Raw genomic sequence first — 17241 nt, forward strand, 5'->3', positions numbered from 1 at the left:
ATTTCATTTCTGCAAGAGACATTCCCTTTTCCAATATCAGATCAGTTCTCACATCATTCTACCTATGCCACTTTCTCATGTCACTACTTATTTTACAATATATTGCCTATTTCCAGTTGGACATCACATTTGTCTAAATTCAGGCATGTTGGTCAGGGTTTGGAATTTTACCCTTCCTGCAAGCTAATAAGCTTGCTTGTTACCATTTTATGGATGCTTGTAACAGACAAAAGAGACATGAGAGACAAGAATTTTATACTAATAGCAAAACAAGCAACATAAGCATGTTGGTTCCACGTCCCTACGCCTCCCTAAATCCCATAAGAAAAACATGGCAGAACCTAGGCATAGATCACAGGCAGTGGGTTTGCACTGCAGCCAAGGAACACTCAATTTCATAAACCCACTATTTTAGAGCAAAGGGTAAATAAACCTGTTCTTTTCCCTGGAAAGAGAACATTCTCATCCTTCAGAGTTGCTCACTGAAAATACAACTCAGACTTGGTCCAGGTCAAGAATGATCAGGGCTTTGCATTCTTGGAATACTCAAACACATATAGGAACACTCAAGGCCCATAACTGAGCAGCAATGAACTCTGAGAGACCATTGCTTCTCCCAACAATTTGCTTCCAGTTGATCTGTCATATATAATTCATAGTCCATATAGGAAATTTCATTCCTGATGCAATAAGCTAACAGAAAACTGAAAGGGTGCTTGGGTGGCTCAGTTGGTTAAGTGTCTGCCTTTAGCTCAGTCATAATCTTGGGGTCCTGGGATCAAGCTCTGAGTTGGGCTCTCTGCTCAGCAGGAATCTGCTTCTCCCTCTCTGCTCTCAAATAAATAAGACCTTAAAAGTAAAAAAAAGAGAGAGAGAAAGGTAACTGAAAGATTTCCTAAAGCTTGCTCATCAGGTTTCTGACATTTTAGTGGTGAGAAATAATTTAAGATTCTCTTCCCTCCATGTTTTCTGCCCTGGGATTTTTGTTCTATTGTGAACAATCTCTACCAATCACATAGCATTCACTGAAATCTGACCCAACTGAAATATAGATTAATTCCTGCAGCAAGTTTTGCATATAACAGCATATGAAGGCAATTCTTTGGGGAGGGGAGTTATTTTCCAAGTAATCTCCATTTATATAATTTGTGACCTTGGAGAGCAACACTAGAGATTCTTATTCTCATACTGCTTTGTTTCTCTCACTGCTTATTCTAATGAACTCAGACTTTACTGCAATCAATGTGTCTTCTATCCTAGTGATAGATTATTTTAGAGATGGAAAATAAGCAGTAATTTGCCTTGCTGTAGTTGTAGTTATTTTTAAATGTTATGTTAATATCATAATTATGCCTATTTATAATATTTAATATGAAAGTAAAAATTAATTTTCCTTGTTAAAATATGCTAATATTGAAAAGACTATTCAAGTTGTTTTTGTTTATGAGAAGGGGCCTAGAATAATATCAACTGTGGCCACTATTGTACATATTACCTAAACCATGCCCTGTGAACTTTTAAAACAGAAGAAGTTACATTTCACAAATAACAAATTAATACACTTCTCAAATTTGCTCACACCTACCTGCTTCTTGGTGCTTGACTGCAATGGAGAGCCCCAACTGCCATCATCATCTCATCTCCAGCTCTATCAGTCACCTATGATTCCCACCAGAGAGAAGACTGGACTCTGACCCTGTGTCCATAGCATCTACTGTGGCAGGAGACACAAGAACCCAAGCCCAACCTGATAAGATCCAGAGTCTGCAGTTTCACTTACCATTGTGGACTTGGGCAAAACACCATGCACTGTGGAGAATGCAATCTAGCTTTTCCAGCATTCCTGCAGAGGCCAAGTGACAACCTCAAAATGCAGGAGATTTGACACCAATAGGAAATAAGGGTAAGTGGAATCCACTTGAATCCATGTTATTCAACCTTCATTCCTCCATACCAACCACAAGGAACCACCATACTTTGGAAATAGATGTGGTGGTAGATATGGAGATTCTTAAACCAGACTCTGCTTCAAGTAAGGGCTTGATTCTTAGAATCAAGCTGGAGAAGTACTATTATCAGACAGCCCCTAAGTGACAGCTGCAGAGAACTCCTTTTCCTAAGGTTGCACTCTCTCAGGGAAGCCTGCATTTGGTGTTTGGCCACTGAGTCCTGACAGGACACTGATGAGCAATATTAACTCCAGAGCACCCCACCCTGTTGGTCAAGGCTTTGGCCTGAATCACATTTCATTTTCTCTCTGCCTAGCCCTACCTCCTTTCCTTTCCTTTCACAGGTGGACATCCTTGAACCCCAATGTCCATCAAATCAATGACTTCAAGAGAATCCAAGCCATGAGAGAGGTCATATGGGATCAATGAGAGAATGACCAGTTTGGTAACACAGCACCTTTTTGCTTTTTCTGAAACTCAGGGATATCAAAGTTAGAGCAGAAAAGCAGAACAGAAAGCACAAAGTAGAATGTTAAGTTGACCTCTGTGATTTCTAAGAATTCTGGTTAGAGTAAAATTGCCAGGCTTGGATTCTTTGGATACTTGCATTTGATAATCAAGTGTCTGATACCTTAAGCGTTAAGTATGTCACTTTTAAAGCAAAAAGTTGGAAAAATAGATAATGGTAATGTATCAACAAAATAGTAGTATATAGTTAAAAATCAAGATCATTACTTATCTTAAGGTCATTACCTAATATGAACAAGTTTCACTTCACCAGAAATCAATTTTAAGTTTATTAGATTCATAGAGGCTTAAGTTTACAACTTACTTTAGTTGAAAAATTGAGAAATTGATCAATCTACCAATACTATTGGAATTTTTTTTAGCTCCACATTTACCATGGTAAGTGTGGTCATCTGTCAAACATTACAATCTTATTGACTATATTCTGTATGTTGTACTTTTCATCAGAAATTTTATTTTTTTAATTTTATTTATTTATTCATGAGAGACACAGAGAGGCAGAGGCAGAGACATAGGCAGAGGGAGAAGCAGGCTCCCCACAGGGAGCCTAATGCAGGACTCTATCCCAGGACACCGGGATTATGCCCTGAGCCAAAGGCAGATGCTCAACCACTGAGCCACCCAAGCATCCCATCTTCAAAAATTTTAAATATGCTCCACCCCACAAAATGTTTTCATTTTTTCATTCCATCTGCATGACATAAGCAGCTATATGTATTCTTATAAAGCTATGATCAGCTCAAGTCACCCAACACCTTTTATGTGCATTCCTTCTACTCATTCCTCACTTTTAATCCCGATTCTTTTGTTTCTTAAAGATTTTATTTGAGAGAGATAGACAGTGACAGAGATAGTGAGAAAGAACATGAGCGGTGGGGAGAGGGAGAAGCAGGCTCCTCACTGAGCACTGGGAGCCCAACGTGGAGATGGATCCCAGGACTCCAGGATCGTGACCTGAGCTGAGGCAGATGCTTAACTGATTGAGCCATCCAAGCACCCCCAATCCCCCCTTTTCTGCCCTAGGGTCACACACATCTTCTCCCAATAAACTAATGTACCTAAGTTTTGTCACAGGATTTTTCTAGGAGAACACAGGTAAAAAAAAAAAAAAAAAAAAAAAAAAATCTCAGAAGCACAAAAATTAATTTTCTAAGCAAGGACCCAAAAAAAAAGGACTAATATTCTGTATAATAGCCTATCTGCCCACTACATCCAATAATCAATATATCAAGCTCTACTGGGTATCAGGCAGGTGTGATCCTAGACACTGAGGGATACAGCAATAAACAGTAAGTCTCTGCCCTCATGGAGTTTGAACTGTAATGGTGGAGACAATCAGGTAGTACTGTAAGTACTATACAGGAGACAACAGGTTATGGACTGAGGAGTGAGAGGAAGGAAGCTATATTAAATAAGGTTGCCAATGAGAAAGGCACATGTAGATTACTGGAGTCTGGCATTAACTATTACTGAACGATTACGTTTTAAAATATTTGCTGTCATTTTCACTTCCCCTTCTTTTACTTGGCACACTCAAATAGCTTTTGTGCACACATCTGGTTATTTGTATGGTTTCCATGTCTGGGTTTAGCTCTAAGCCCAAATAAAAAGGTGGTGACTTTTACCACTATTATTTCATTATAGAATGCAAGTGACAGAACACACATACTGTGGTGTGAGAAAGTGGGTGGTCTGAGACTGTTAGGTGCTTAAGGTCTTCCAGCATGTAACAGAGACCTGCCTCACTTTAAGATCTATTTTGTCCAAATATCATATGGTTTCACTCATACATGGAATATAAAAAATAGTGAAAGGGATTATAGGGGGAAAGGAGAGAAAATGAGTAGGAAATATCAGTGAGGGTGACAGAACATGAGAGACTCCTAACTCTGGGAAACGAACAAAGGGTAGTGGAAGGGGAGGTGGACGGGGTGACTGGGTGACGGGCACTGAGGGGGCACTTGACAGGATGAGCACTGGGTGTTATACTGTATGTGGGCAAATCGAACTCCAATAAAAAAAATATACAAAAAATACAAAAAAAAGATCTATTTTGTCCAACCACAGGGTCTAGTGAACCCCCAATTAATTGAAGGAATCCAGCAAGTTTTGGTCTATAAAAGGTGTAATTTTTCTGCCATTCTTCCTTTAAAAGCATATCCAACTTTGGAGAGGTGAATATACAGTTGACCCTTGAGCAATATGCGTGTGAACTATGCAGGTCCACTTATACATGAATTTTTTTGATCAACAATACTGTACTGCAAATGCATTTTCTTTCTTATGATTTTCTTAGTAATGTTCTCTTTGCTCTAGCATAAAGAATATGGTATGTAATATATATAACATACAAAATACATGTTAAGTGTTTATGTTCTTAGTAAGGTTTCCAGTCAATAGTAGACTATTAGTAGTTAAGTTTTGGGAGATTTTTACACAGCCAGGGAGCACTCCTATCCCCCACATTGTTCAAGAGTCAACTGTAGTTCAGATTTCACATTCTCTTGCTCCTTGTAATGATCATGTAGATTAAGTATAATGCTTGATAGATTAGGAAAGAAAAAGTCACATAGCAGTTAAATAAAGATGGGCTCTCAACTCAGATCCATTTACACCCAAATAATCACCATATCATGGTTTCAAACTGAAATTACAGTTATAGAAGACATCTGAATTGCTTTAGCTTTAGTTTATCTAGAAATGCTACATTTCTTATGTAACAGTTTTTATAAATTCTAAAAATGGTTGCTTATATTATATTACCTTATTTGGATAATTGACTTAACCAGGTATATAATTATTTTCATTTATACCACAGAATTATGAAGCTAAAAGTTTAAGCTTTTGGACATTTAGGCCTATGGCTAAACTAGTCTAGCTCCACACCAGAGACTGAGCTTGGTTTAACAACATAGGAGCACCTGATTAACTCTGAAGGGCTAGATCTGGACAGAGGCAACTAAGATCTACTCCTATAGAGGTAGCTGGCACAGTAAGCTAAGCTCTTCTTGTTGTGACAGTGATTGTACAAGAAAGGAAAATCTCAAATGCTAAAAATTTGTATATAGATGTCAACTACAGCCAACAGGCTAGATTTTTTGACAGATGAGCTACCAAGGACCATACCATTTTCTATCATACATTATCACCTATATAGAACCCATGATGGAAAAATTACTAAACCCCTGATATCAGGTTCTGTTTTTGGAGAATCCAAAGTAAGCCAAAAAGCTTTGGATGTACTGACAGAGAAAGATCTTTACAATATGTTGAAAAGAATTATAAATTATTTTTAGTGTGCTAAGGTATGAAACACTGTTTGTACTAGGATTCCATTTTGTAGAAAATTAAGTATACACATAGAAACTGTAGAAGGAAATAAAAATGATTTCTTTTAGAAAGAGGAGTCGGATTGCGAGGGGAAAAGACTGGGAAGAGACTAAAATTTTTCAGTGAGTAATTGATTTACATATAAATATGAAATTCAAAAGATGAAAAATTAGGAGGTCATGGTAAGCTGGTGAAAAAAAGTGTGGTAGGGATCCCTGGGTGGCTCAGCGGTTTGGCGCCTGCCTTTGGCTCAGGGCGCGATCCTGGAGACCCGGGATCGAATCCCACGTCGGGCTCCCGGTGCATGGAGCCTGCTTCTCCCTCTGCCTGTGTCTCTGCCTCTCTCTCTCTCTCTGTGACTATTGTAAATAAATAATTAAAAAAAAAAAAAAGAAAAAAGTGTGGTAAAAGACTGAGGTCTAATATCTCCAATACTCAAAAATCTTACAAATAAAATATTCAAAAGGTAAGGAGTACAGGACAGGCATAGGTAACTTGTGGGAGAAACAAATAGCCATTAAGCATTATGAATTGTACTCAATTCCCCAAGCAAGCAAAGAAATGTACTTTCTCATTTTTCAACTTTCAGGATAGCAAGAATTAAGAAATGTCACTTAGAACTGGACAGGATGCAGGAAGGTGGGCCTGCCTGCTGCTAGTGCAACTCTAAGGGCAATTAGCATAAAAGAATTGGAAAGTATACCTAAATCTTGACTCTGTTGCCCTAATTCCTTAGGGTAGTCTCCCAGAAGTAGACAAATACAAGGCATTCAAAGTTTGTACAACATACTAGTCACAATCTTGCTAGGTAATGAAATGTTGTTCCTAAAAAATGAGAGGAGCTGATCTCATTAAAGAGTTGGGAAAGGCTTCCCTGAGGAACTGAATGAAATACTGGTGATTTATCCAATAGAAGTTTATGATTTACTTGATAAAGAATTATATAGCTAATCCCTCACCCTATACATTGTCCATTCTCAAGGAATTTAGTTTTGAAAATAGCTGGTTTATTATTTATTTATTTATTTATTTATTTATTTATTTATTTATTTTTAAGATTTTTTTTTAATTTTTTTTAATTAATTTTTATTGGTGTTCAATTTACCAACATACAGAAAAACACCCAGTGCTCATCCCGTCAAGTGTCCACCTCAGTGCCCGTCACCCATTCCCCTCCAACACCCGCCCTCCTCCCCCCTTACACCACCCCTAGTTCGTTTCCCCGAGTTAGGAGTCTTTATGTTCTGTCTCCCTTCCTGATATTTCCTGGAGACCCGGGATCGAGTCCTGCATCGGGCTCCCTGCATGGAGCCTGCTTCTCTACCTGTGTCTCTGCCCTCTGCCTCTCTCTCTCTCTGTCATGAATTAATAAATAAAATCTTAAAAAGAAAAAAAAAAAAGACCTGAGCTGAAATCAAGCGTCGTCAGATGCTTAACTGACTGAGCTATTTTTAAGATTTATGATGTGACAGTGCAAGAGCACATGGGGAGTGCCAGAGGGAGAGAAAGACAGAGAATCTCAAGCAGACTCCCCACTGACTGCAGAGGTCAATGTGGGGGCTCAGTCTCCCAACCTCATGATCTCTCAATGATCATGAGATCATGACCTGAGCCAAAATCAAGAGTCACTTAACCCACTGGGCCACCCAGGCACCCCAAGAATAGCTGCCTTTAAATGTAAACATCAGATCCTTCTATCATGCCTTATGTCCTAGTAAATGATACCACCATTCACAAAGAAGATCTGCTCAGAATCCCATGAATTCCATGAAAGATGTTTTCTCATAACCAGCTGTCAAATCCAGTTGATTACACTTCCTAAACATTCTTCTTGCTAGTCCATTTCCTCCATTTTCAACCCTGCCATGCTGGTCCAAGCCACCACCTATTCACACTAGGACTCAGTCAAAATGGATATCAGTTGCCCACAACTTGCTCCAATTTTATTTTCTATAATATCCCAAGAATAATTTTAAAAAGAAGTTTTGTCACAAACATACCTTCTATCACCAACTATACTTAAAACTTTTTATTAGCTTCCATATTACATATAAAAGATAATGTCCAAAATCCTTCATAGGACCAGCAAGCATGTTATCTAATGTCCAGCTTCCTTTCTGATATTTTAACAAATAACTGTGTTTAAAACATGGAGCTATGCATTACAAACTTGAGTGTTGCCAAGAGACATGATCTATCCTTGAGATGCTCAGTCTGGTGGAAGAAAGTAAATTAATGAATATGTTTAGTTCATAAATAAGTGGGAAGAAGCAAATAAGGTGGTAAGCAAGGAATGAAGTTGAGGCACCTAAAGCTGAGACAGCAACATTTCAGCTGAAATCTATTGGATAAAAAGCATCTTCAACCTTTGGGCTAGGAAGGATGAAGATACACATGAACCATATCAATAATTGCCCAAATTGTACTCTTTTTGCTTCTGGCCCAATATGAATTAAGTAAAGTTGAAGATTGGAGAAGCTAAGGGACAAATGTGGTAGTAGTTCTAGAAGTTCCTGGGAAGAAATGAAAAGGTAGAAGAGGTAAAGAGGTAACTAAACCAGTATGGTCTTTTCTAAATTGTTAATTATCCAGTAGAATTCACCAAGACTCAGAATAGGTTGGTGGTAAACATTGGACTAGCACCCAAATATCCAATATCCTAGCTCCAAGATACTTCTTACTAGAAACTAGCAGAACATATCACAAGACAACAAAAGCCAAGCACCAAAATAAGTTGTACCCTTCTTCTAGTAAGAAGATCTCTCTTTCTGTCACAGACACCCCCAAGGCTGAGTAGGACATATGGCTCAGGTGGTCATATGCCTGTCAGGGCAGAGCATCAGGGAAGGTCAAGGGGCTAGTATTTAAAGTACTTCTGTACTTCTGCCCCCTTTTCAGCCAGACTATGCCATCCTGACCTGTTGCTACTAGGTCTAGTTTAAACAAATAAGGTAAAACAAAACAAAAATGTTAGGCTGGCATTAGGTCTACTCTAAAAAGTAAAGCATAAGAAGTCCTCACAGCCAAATGTGTGCGGTTAGTACAAGAATCTTAGTTTTGGAACACCTGGGTGGCTCAGTGGTTGAGTGTCTGCCTTTGGCTCAGGTCATAGTCCCCGGGCCCTGGGATGGAGTTCCACATCGGGCTCCCCTCAGGGAGCCTGCTTCTCCCTCTGCCTATGTCTCTGCCTCTCTCTGTGTGTCTCTCATGAATGAATAAATAAAATCTTAAAAAAAAAAGAATCTTAGTTTATAGAATTGTCTCATTGTAAGCACACAATATATAACTTTCATGACTATAGCTCACACCTGACACAGGGAGGTAGGGAGTTCAGGCTAAAGGAGTGGGTCCACTTTAGGATTGTCCACCATGAGCTATCAACTCAAGATCAGTTCTCATTCAAAATCTCCCTGCCAAATGAAAGCAGAGAATAAGGTTTCTTCTGAGTCGTTCAACAATTAACCATTAGTGAAACATCCCTCTGTTGTACTCCAAAGCCACATAAATCTGAGCTCTAGATCCAAAACAATAAGATTTCTCTGAAAACTTCTGCACAGACCTTACCATGGTGAGACTGGCACACTTCATCATGGCACATCTACCCTTATGCTCTGCAGGCTAGCGTTTTTCACTTTTTTCACTTGGAAGTGAATAATCAAGTACATGCCATTCCTTTAGGTAGAAAACTAGGTGGAGCTCACATTTGTGAATGCTGCCAATATTCTGTTCACAGTTTGGACACTGGCTGACCCAGTCCCTGCTGCCACCTCTAAACCACATTTTCTCTAAAGAGTCACTATCCATCCTCAACTGAACAGCATAAGAATTGACAATTGTCAACTCTCAGTCTTGAAAGTCAACTCTTCTGGGCCAAACCCCCACCCGAACCCATTGAAAAATAGGGGCACTTAGATTTCACTGTGCCTTTTAGAGTATCTACCAAGTTCCCTAAAAGCTGGAACATTTTAGGAAGGGATGGCATTTTATCAGCTGATCTTCAGAAAGCCTGTGGGGGCAGTTCCCTTTAAGTACACAAGGAATTACAGGCCAGACGTTTCTAAATGAAAATCACAAGTACAACTAAAAAATGGGAGTAGTTGAGACTTGAACGTAAATCTGAATTCAACCAATAATTTTTAAGTTTCATCTGATTATTTTTTATTATGCTTACAAAACTATTTAAAATAACACGTGGCTCAAATTATCTCTCTATTGGACAGAGCTGCCCTGAAGGCAATTAAGAGGTAGTTCCCTGTGCTGAAAACAATTCCCAAGTATCAGGAGGCCGATATCTATAGTGGTACAAAAGGGTGGCCATCCAAGCTGTGGATGCTCTAGGCAAGGCCCTGGTGTGCCTGCTCCTTTTCGTTCTGCTCTGCTCTCTGGAAGGTACTCTGTGTTATTCCCACTTCCCTCCAATCCCTTTTTCAAAAGACAATACCAAGATTTCTAAGCATATTAAGGCAACCATTCTATTTAGGTTTAAATAGGCTTTACCTTGTTGATGAACTACAAGGAAAGTTAGATCACTGAAAGTAAGGAACAGTGTGGATAAAGATATGGGCTGACACTTCCCAGAATGTGGGCCAGGAGTTGGTTTTCCTATATTGCATTAACACATAACCTCTCTGCCCTTTACAATGTCACTATGAACTAAGAGCTGTTTTTCATGTTTGTGAGGCTGATACATTGGCCTTCATCTAGGAGATCCTCCCATAAGAGATCACTGGTACCTCTAACCAGCCCATATGGCCCCTATCAGTCCCCCATGTTTACACTACGATAATTATTTCAATAAGGAGTCTTTGTGGACTCTTTCTCTTGTCCTGAAAGTTCAGGTTCAAAGCTTATGACTTAAGTTATAACGAGGCAAACAAAGTTCTGGCCACTGTCACAGGTAAAGCCACTTTGGATTGCTCTTTTCCTTGTGCCTCTGAGACCACTAGCATAAGGCTGCTATGCCCTGGATGATACTCCAAACTGAGGACTGGGCAAGTGGCCTAAAATGCTCCTGTCCAGGCACTAGTACAAATTCTGGACTTTATTTTACTGGAGAGGGGCTACAGGGGGTAACCATTGCAGATTTGCCTTCTGCCAAAGGTCCTAGGACTTTCAAACCAGATCAGGGAAAACAAGTCTTGCACTGAGTCCAAACCATCTGGCACTTGGAAAATATGTTGAACTATCTTATTTTATATAAGTTACAGAGGCCACACTTAAGAGAAGTGTGAATATTCCTAAAATATGCAGAATATTCCTAAAATATGTGCTTTATATGTTCTGAAGAGTTAGATTCCTACAAACTATATTCTATGTAGGATGAAAAGTTGAAAGATTAATTGCCCTCCAAAAATCTTCACATTCTCCTAAGGACACAATTAATCCTAGTCCCCGGTGGCTTCTGTCTCATTTGCCAAGCATCTAGTAATTAAAATCAGATCACACTTTGGGTGGGGGGTGGGGGGGTTCTGTAGGAAAGACAGTGGCCCTCAGGAGGAAACCTTACACTGAGCACATTCATGTATATAACAGGCCAGACACTAGACAGGATAAAGTTCATGAAGTCACTGATATAGAGGACTTGGAAGAACACCACCTCCCCACAAGAAACAGTTTATTGCTCCAGCTGCTGGGAGTGCTGTTAGGTGTCATCTCCAAAGGGTTTTTTTCTGCTATAAGGTCACGCCCTTACCCTAGCAGCCTATAACCAATTACTGACTGCAAAGGGCATACAAAAGCTGGCCACTTCAGGCCACCATGGAGCAACTCTGATGGACCCTACACATGCCCATGCTCCTGAAGCAAACACTGTTGTATCTACACTACAGTTAACTGCAACCACTTCCCAATCCTGCTCTCTTTCTCATTCCTTTTACAGAGTTCTTTATGCTAAATTCCACTTCAATATCTAATCCTGAAAAACCAAAACCTGTAACATTAGTCAACAGGGGTCTAGAGGAACATGATTCCACTCTGTCTTTCCAGGATACCTATCCATTATCATTACAAGGTGCTTCAACTCTAACCTCTAATTTAAGAAATTGGCACAGACCTAGCACTTCTAGGATTTCCAGACTCCTCTAGTTTATAGTTACATGCCAATTCTTATGGATGTTTATAGCCCTAGATTCCAATAATTTTATTTTCTGTTATGCTTTGCTGCCTCATGTTAGCACCTCATCTAAGGATTCTGTATCTTATCTATCCAGCCCAAATAGACAAATGTCTAAAAAGCTAAATCTTTCTTTTAGCTTAAGAGTTAAGGGAGAGCATAACCCACTAAGGGTCATCAATGGTCTGGATAGAATTCAAGAACTGACTCCATATGTTCTGTAATGTCAAGGAGGGTAGTACCACCAGCAAAGAGAAATGAGTTACCAAATATCCGTGTTCCCACCACTGAAGTTCTCAGAAATTGAAAACTCTACTGCTACATCTTCCAGAATACTTGATAAAATGTAAATGTATTCTCTGCTCATGTAAATTTAACATTGTCTATAAAATACACAGAGAACTGGGTTTTATATCTAGTCCCACACCAAGCTGAATTACCTGAAGATCTTTACCTATAACTTCCAGAGATAGTCACAGATCATAGCCCCAGGGAAGAAAAAAATCCTATGGAACTATATAAGAACTGCCTTGACTAATATACAGCCCTTTAACTAGCATTCCATCTTTTATTTTACAGCTTTTCCAAAAAAGTGGAAAATACAAAAAAAAAAATTTGAACCAAAGTTCAAACAGAGGTATCCCCTGCAATCTGAATTTATCATTTGTAATTTATTATGATTGGCAAGTCTTTCTACCCAGGAGTCACTATGCAAGTTCAAAACACACTAAAGAACCTGTGGATACACAGCTGTGCATGGTCAAGGGTGGATGGTGATGAGTTGCTGTCTTCTCTGCTTCCCCAACCCCCAAGGTCCACACCTCATGTTCTCATTGTAGGATTTACAGTGTCTTGTCCCGAATCCCCATGTAAGGAAGAAAATTAGATGAGCCCCAGAGGCCTAGAAAAGCTCCTGTGTTCAGGGAAGAAGTACGTGATAAAACATCCTGAAAGATGAACCCAAAGACATACTTAGCCATATACTTAATGCTTCTGGTGGCCCATTTTCTCTATGCACAGGAGAAAAATGTGTATTTGTAGAAAAGGAACCATGCTGTTCAAGCATAGGTAGGTTTAAAAATGTGATGACACAATCCACTCATCTAGGTGTGTGTTACTGATAACATGGCAAGAGATAATTCTTACTTCTCTGGGAGTACTCTGCTCTGCCTTAGCCTTCAAAGTCTGTTTAGGTCCCCTTCTTTCTGCTTAACAGCATTTGTTTTACCTCATCTACAGAGATCCCTTTTCCTTTTCACTCATTCTCTTTACCAAAAACTGCCTTCATCCAGAGCTGTATACCAAGATCTCCCTTAGGACCAACTAGTCCATCACTGCTGGTTCCTTCCACACAGAAGCCATCTCAAAAACAGCCAAACAGATGGGGGTCTCAAGAAACATGGAGCGCAAAAAAAAAATTTAAAAATAAAATAAAAATAAAAAATAAATAAAATTTTAAAAAAGAGCTCTATTGTATGATTGAGTGCTACCATCTCCTGGCCAAAATACTGAATGTAATCCCCATATGTCTACCCCACGGTTTACCCTTGGGCCTTTTCTAATTTTCCACCCATGCTCCAGCTAGGATGGGAGAAGACCTCAGGAATTCCACATCTTTGAAGGCATAGTTCTTAGAAAACCAGCCAATAACAATGACTTATGAACTCACATGTCATCATTTCTGGACTTTACAAGCACCTCACTCACAGAGTAAGACCAACGTAAATGGCCTATTTTGTTTTGTTTTAAAGATTTTATTTATCTATTCATGAGAGACACAGAGAGAGAGGCAGAGACACAGGCAGAGGGAGAAGCAGGCTCCATGTAGGGAGCCTGATGTGGGACTCGATCCCAGAACCCTGGGATCACACCCTGAGCCAAAGGCAGATACTCAACCACTGAGCCACCCAGGTGCCCACCTATCCTGGTTTTTGACCCATCTAGTCAAATAAGCCAGGTGAGGGTATCTACAGAAGAACTATCCAGGTTATTAAGTGCAGATCTGCCTTCATATAGAATTTTAAGAGATGATTCCTGCTGCCAGTGAGAGTAAGGTTAATTCCAGAGTGACAGTAGGTAGAAACCAGACTTCTTAAGAAAGCTTCATATATTTATATGGGACTGGTCGAAGTATACAGAGTATACCCTTATTGAGCTGCATGAGTAGGTGAACTCTTGTTTTCCCATGCTTCCCCTCAAAGACAAATTGACAAATGAAAGGCAACATTTCTACCAAAGGCTCAAGGATCTTCTCTCCTGGATCTATAACCAAGGCTAAGTCTTCAGCCTGATTTACAATACATAATTGCTTAGTTTGAAACATATGTCAAAAATATGGCTTTATCACAGCAGTAACACCAATAATATGCCACTCTGTAACCAGTGACATCAGAATTGGCTTCTTAGCATCTCCCCTGTGGATGTCCAGTTGCCCCCACTGGAGTTTAATGGGCCCAGGCCCCTCCCTCACTATCATAGGCCTATCTGTGATCTAGGATTTTCCATGCACAGAGTTCCCAACTCTGGATACAGTTTGGCACACTGACCCACGGGGCTAGAAAGGCAGGTACATTATATGTCCACTAAATCCAGACATATTTTTATCACCTCTAAGGTTTACTTTGCATTAAAATTCTTACCTCTAAGGAAATGTGGAAGATAAGCCTTCAGTTAGCTAACATACAGAGTCCTAGAAGAGAATATTAGGCCTTTGACGTAATTTGTCACTACTGATTTCCATCTGAATTCTGAAAGACAAGAACAATGACAAATTAAACAGGGCTGGATGTCAGGGTGTACCAATTGGACAAGATATCCAGCTCCACCACCCACCCTGCCCCAAACTGACAGGTGTCGTTCAGTTCTCATTTTCTAACTTGCTTAGGACATAGGATCTGCCATCAAGCCTAGCTAGTATTGACCAGGTCCTGCAATACTCCAGGGCCAGCTTGTATCTTTCAACTTTTGCCAATAAATGAGAATGACAATTTCAGTAACTTGCTCATTATGAAGTAATCAAAAGATTTCACAATCCTGGTCATAATGGCCCAGATACTAATGGTAGTTATGTTCTTAAATTTTTTTTTTTTTATTATTTATTTATGATAGTCACAGAGAGAAAGAGAGAGGGAGGCAGAGACACAGGCAGAGGGAGAAGCAGGCTCCATGCACCGGGAGCCCGATGTGGGATTCGATCCCGGGTCTCCAGGATCGCGCCCTGGGCCAAAGGCAGGCGCCGAACCACTGCGCCACCCAGGGATCCCCGGTAGTTATGTTCTTAATTCACATGCATACATTCTTCAGGCATAAAAAGTTGTCAGCATCACTAACAGTGATTTGACGATAGGGAAGAGATAGAATTATGTTGCAAATGGTAGCTAACTACTAGTTCCAATACTAGAGCATCACAGCTTGCTCTAGGATTGTAACAGCCTTAAAAATATGCTTTTGGAACTGCCTACTTAGGGAATAATAGCTGACTAACAACAGTTCCAGCTGCAGCACTGCAAGTCAACTTTAAGTATAAAGAAAAGGAGACTATAGGGGCACCTGGGTGGCTGAATCAGTTAAGTGTCTGCCTTTGGCTCAGGTCATGATCTCGAGGTCCTGGGATTGAGCCCCATGTTGGCTCCCTGCTCAGCGGGGTGTCTGCTTTTGCCTCTCCTTCTGACCCTCCCCCCATTCATGCTCACTTACTCTCTCTCACTCAAATAAAATCTTTAAAAGAAAAAAAAAGGAGAATATATACTGATTCCTTGACAGAGGCCAAGAGCCTGGCCATCTAGTCAGGGTCTAGATGGAAAAGGACTGGAATATTAGACAAAGAGATCTAGGAAAAGGCATATGGATATACAACATATGCATATTTTCATATTTCCTGTTACATCTACTATGAAGCACCCACTACAGAAGAGGGGTGGAATGACCAGACAAAATGTCTCTGCCAGGTGACAGCAGCCAGCCTTAATCAGCCAATAGGCAAATGATCACAATGGGCATGGTCACACACATGGAAGCTACATAGGTGACCAAATACATGGAATGCCATACTCCAGAGGCAATTTAGCTACTGTTGCCTCTGAATGTCCCAACTGTTAACAGAGAGGAATGTTGAATGGCCACTATAGCATTATCTGTAAAGGACCACTTGGTAGCAAGTTGATTACATCGACTACCTAAGGCCCTTCCCATTTTAGAAAAGCCAGAAATTCAACCTTCCAGGAGTAGATATCTAATCTTGGTATGGGTTTGTCCTTCCTGCTTGGAGATCCTCAAACAGTACCATTCTGGGGCCTTCTGCAATGTTCCAGCCACAGGCATGAAATCCCAATCAAAGCACCTAACCAATAATACACTTATAGGAAAGATGCAGAGTAAACCTCTGATCATAGGATCTACCGATCTATCCCAAAACATGCAACAATGAGCAAAAGCAGCTAACCTTTCTTTCAGCAGCAGGTTTAAAGAGCCTTAAGATAGCATGCAGAAGCACTAACTCAAAGCTGGTACACTGTAAGGTTAAGATGCCTCCCATCATGATGCAGTCTTTACATCTGGTACTCTATTGCTAGTAAGAAGACTCCTAAATTCAAGAATCAGGAGGTGAAAGTTAGGACCATCCCACATTCCATCACTCCAAATGACATATTGTGTTATTTTGTGAATCATCATAGTTCCAGGGATAACAGTCTGATCAGCAAAAGGAGGTTGGGTTACTCTTACATGATGGGGGAAAGTAAAAATGTGTGTGAAACCCAAGAGAGTAGTCCATTTAACTATTTCATCATACTTCCTACCTTAAGGTACATTCAGCAGCCCATGCTTGAAAAGGGTTTATTAGAAAGGGTTCAGGGCAGCCCGGGTGGCTCAGCAGTTTAGAGCCACCTTCAGCCCAGGGCCTGATCCAACCAGTCCCACGTCGGGCTCCCTGCATGGAGCCTGCTTCTCTCTCTGCCTGTGTCTCTCATGAATAAATAAATATTTTTTTTAAAGGGGGAGTTCAGACTCATTAAGATGATGGTTTGACTCACACCACCAGGTAAGTCAAACTTCAGGTGAAGTGATAGCCAAGGGTAAAGAGAATTCAGAGTGCAGAGTAGAGGAGGGACAAAATGGGTATCAGTTGTAACCCAAGATCAACTCCAGCAAGGAGAGCTGTACTTCATCTCACTTACAACCTTTGATTTTCTTTTCCCCCTTTGGAAGAGAGGCCTGTGGAAACCATGGAGTTGCTCTGAGGACCCAGGTAGAGAAATGGATGAGTCAGCATAAAGGGCCAACTGGTAGCCATTAGGATGCCACACTTTCCATAGGTAGATTCCA

Source organism: Vulpes vulpes, unplaced genomic scaffold, assembly GCF_048418805.1.
Source record: "Vulpes vulpes isolate BD-2025 unplaced genomic scaffold, VulVul3 u000000899, whole genome shotgun sequence".
In the NCBI taxonomy this organism is placed as follows: domain Eukaryota; kingdom Metazoa; phylum Chordata; class Mammalia; order Carnivora; family Canidae; genus Vulpes; species Vulpes vulpes.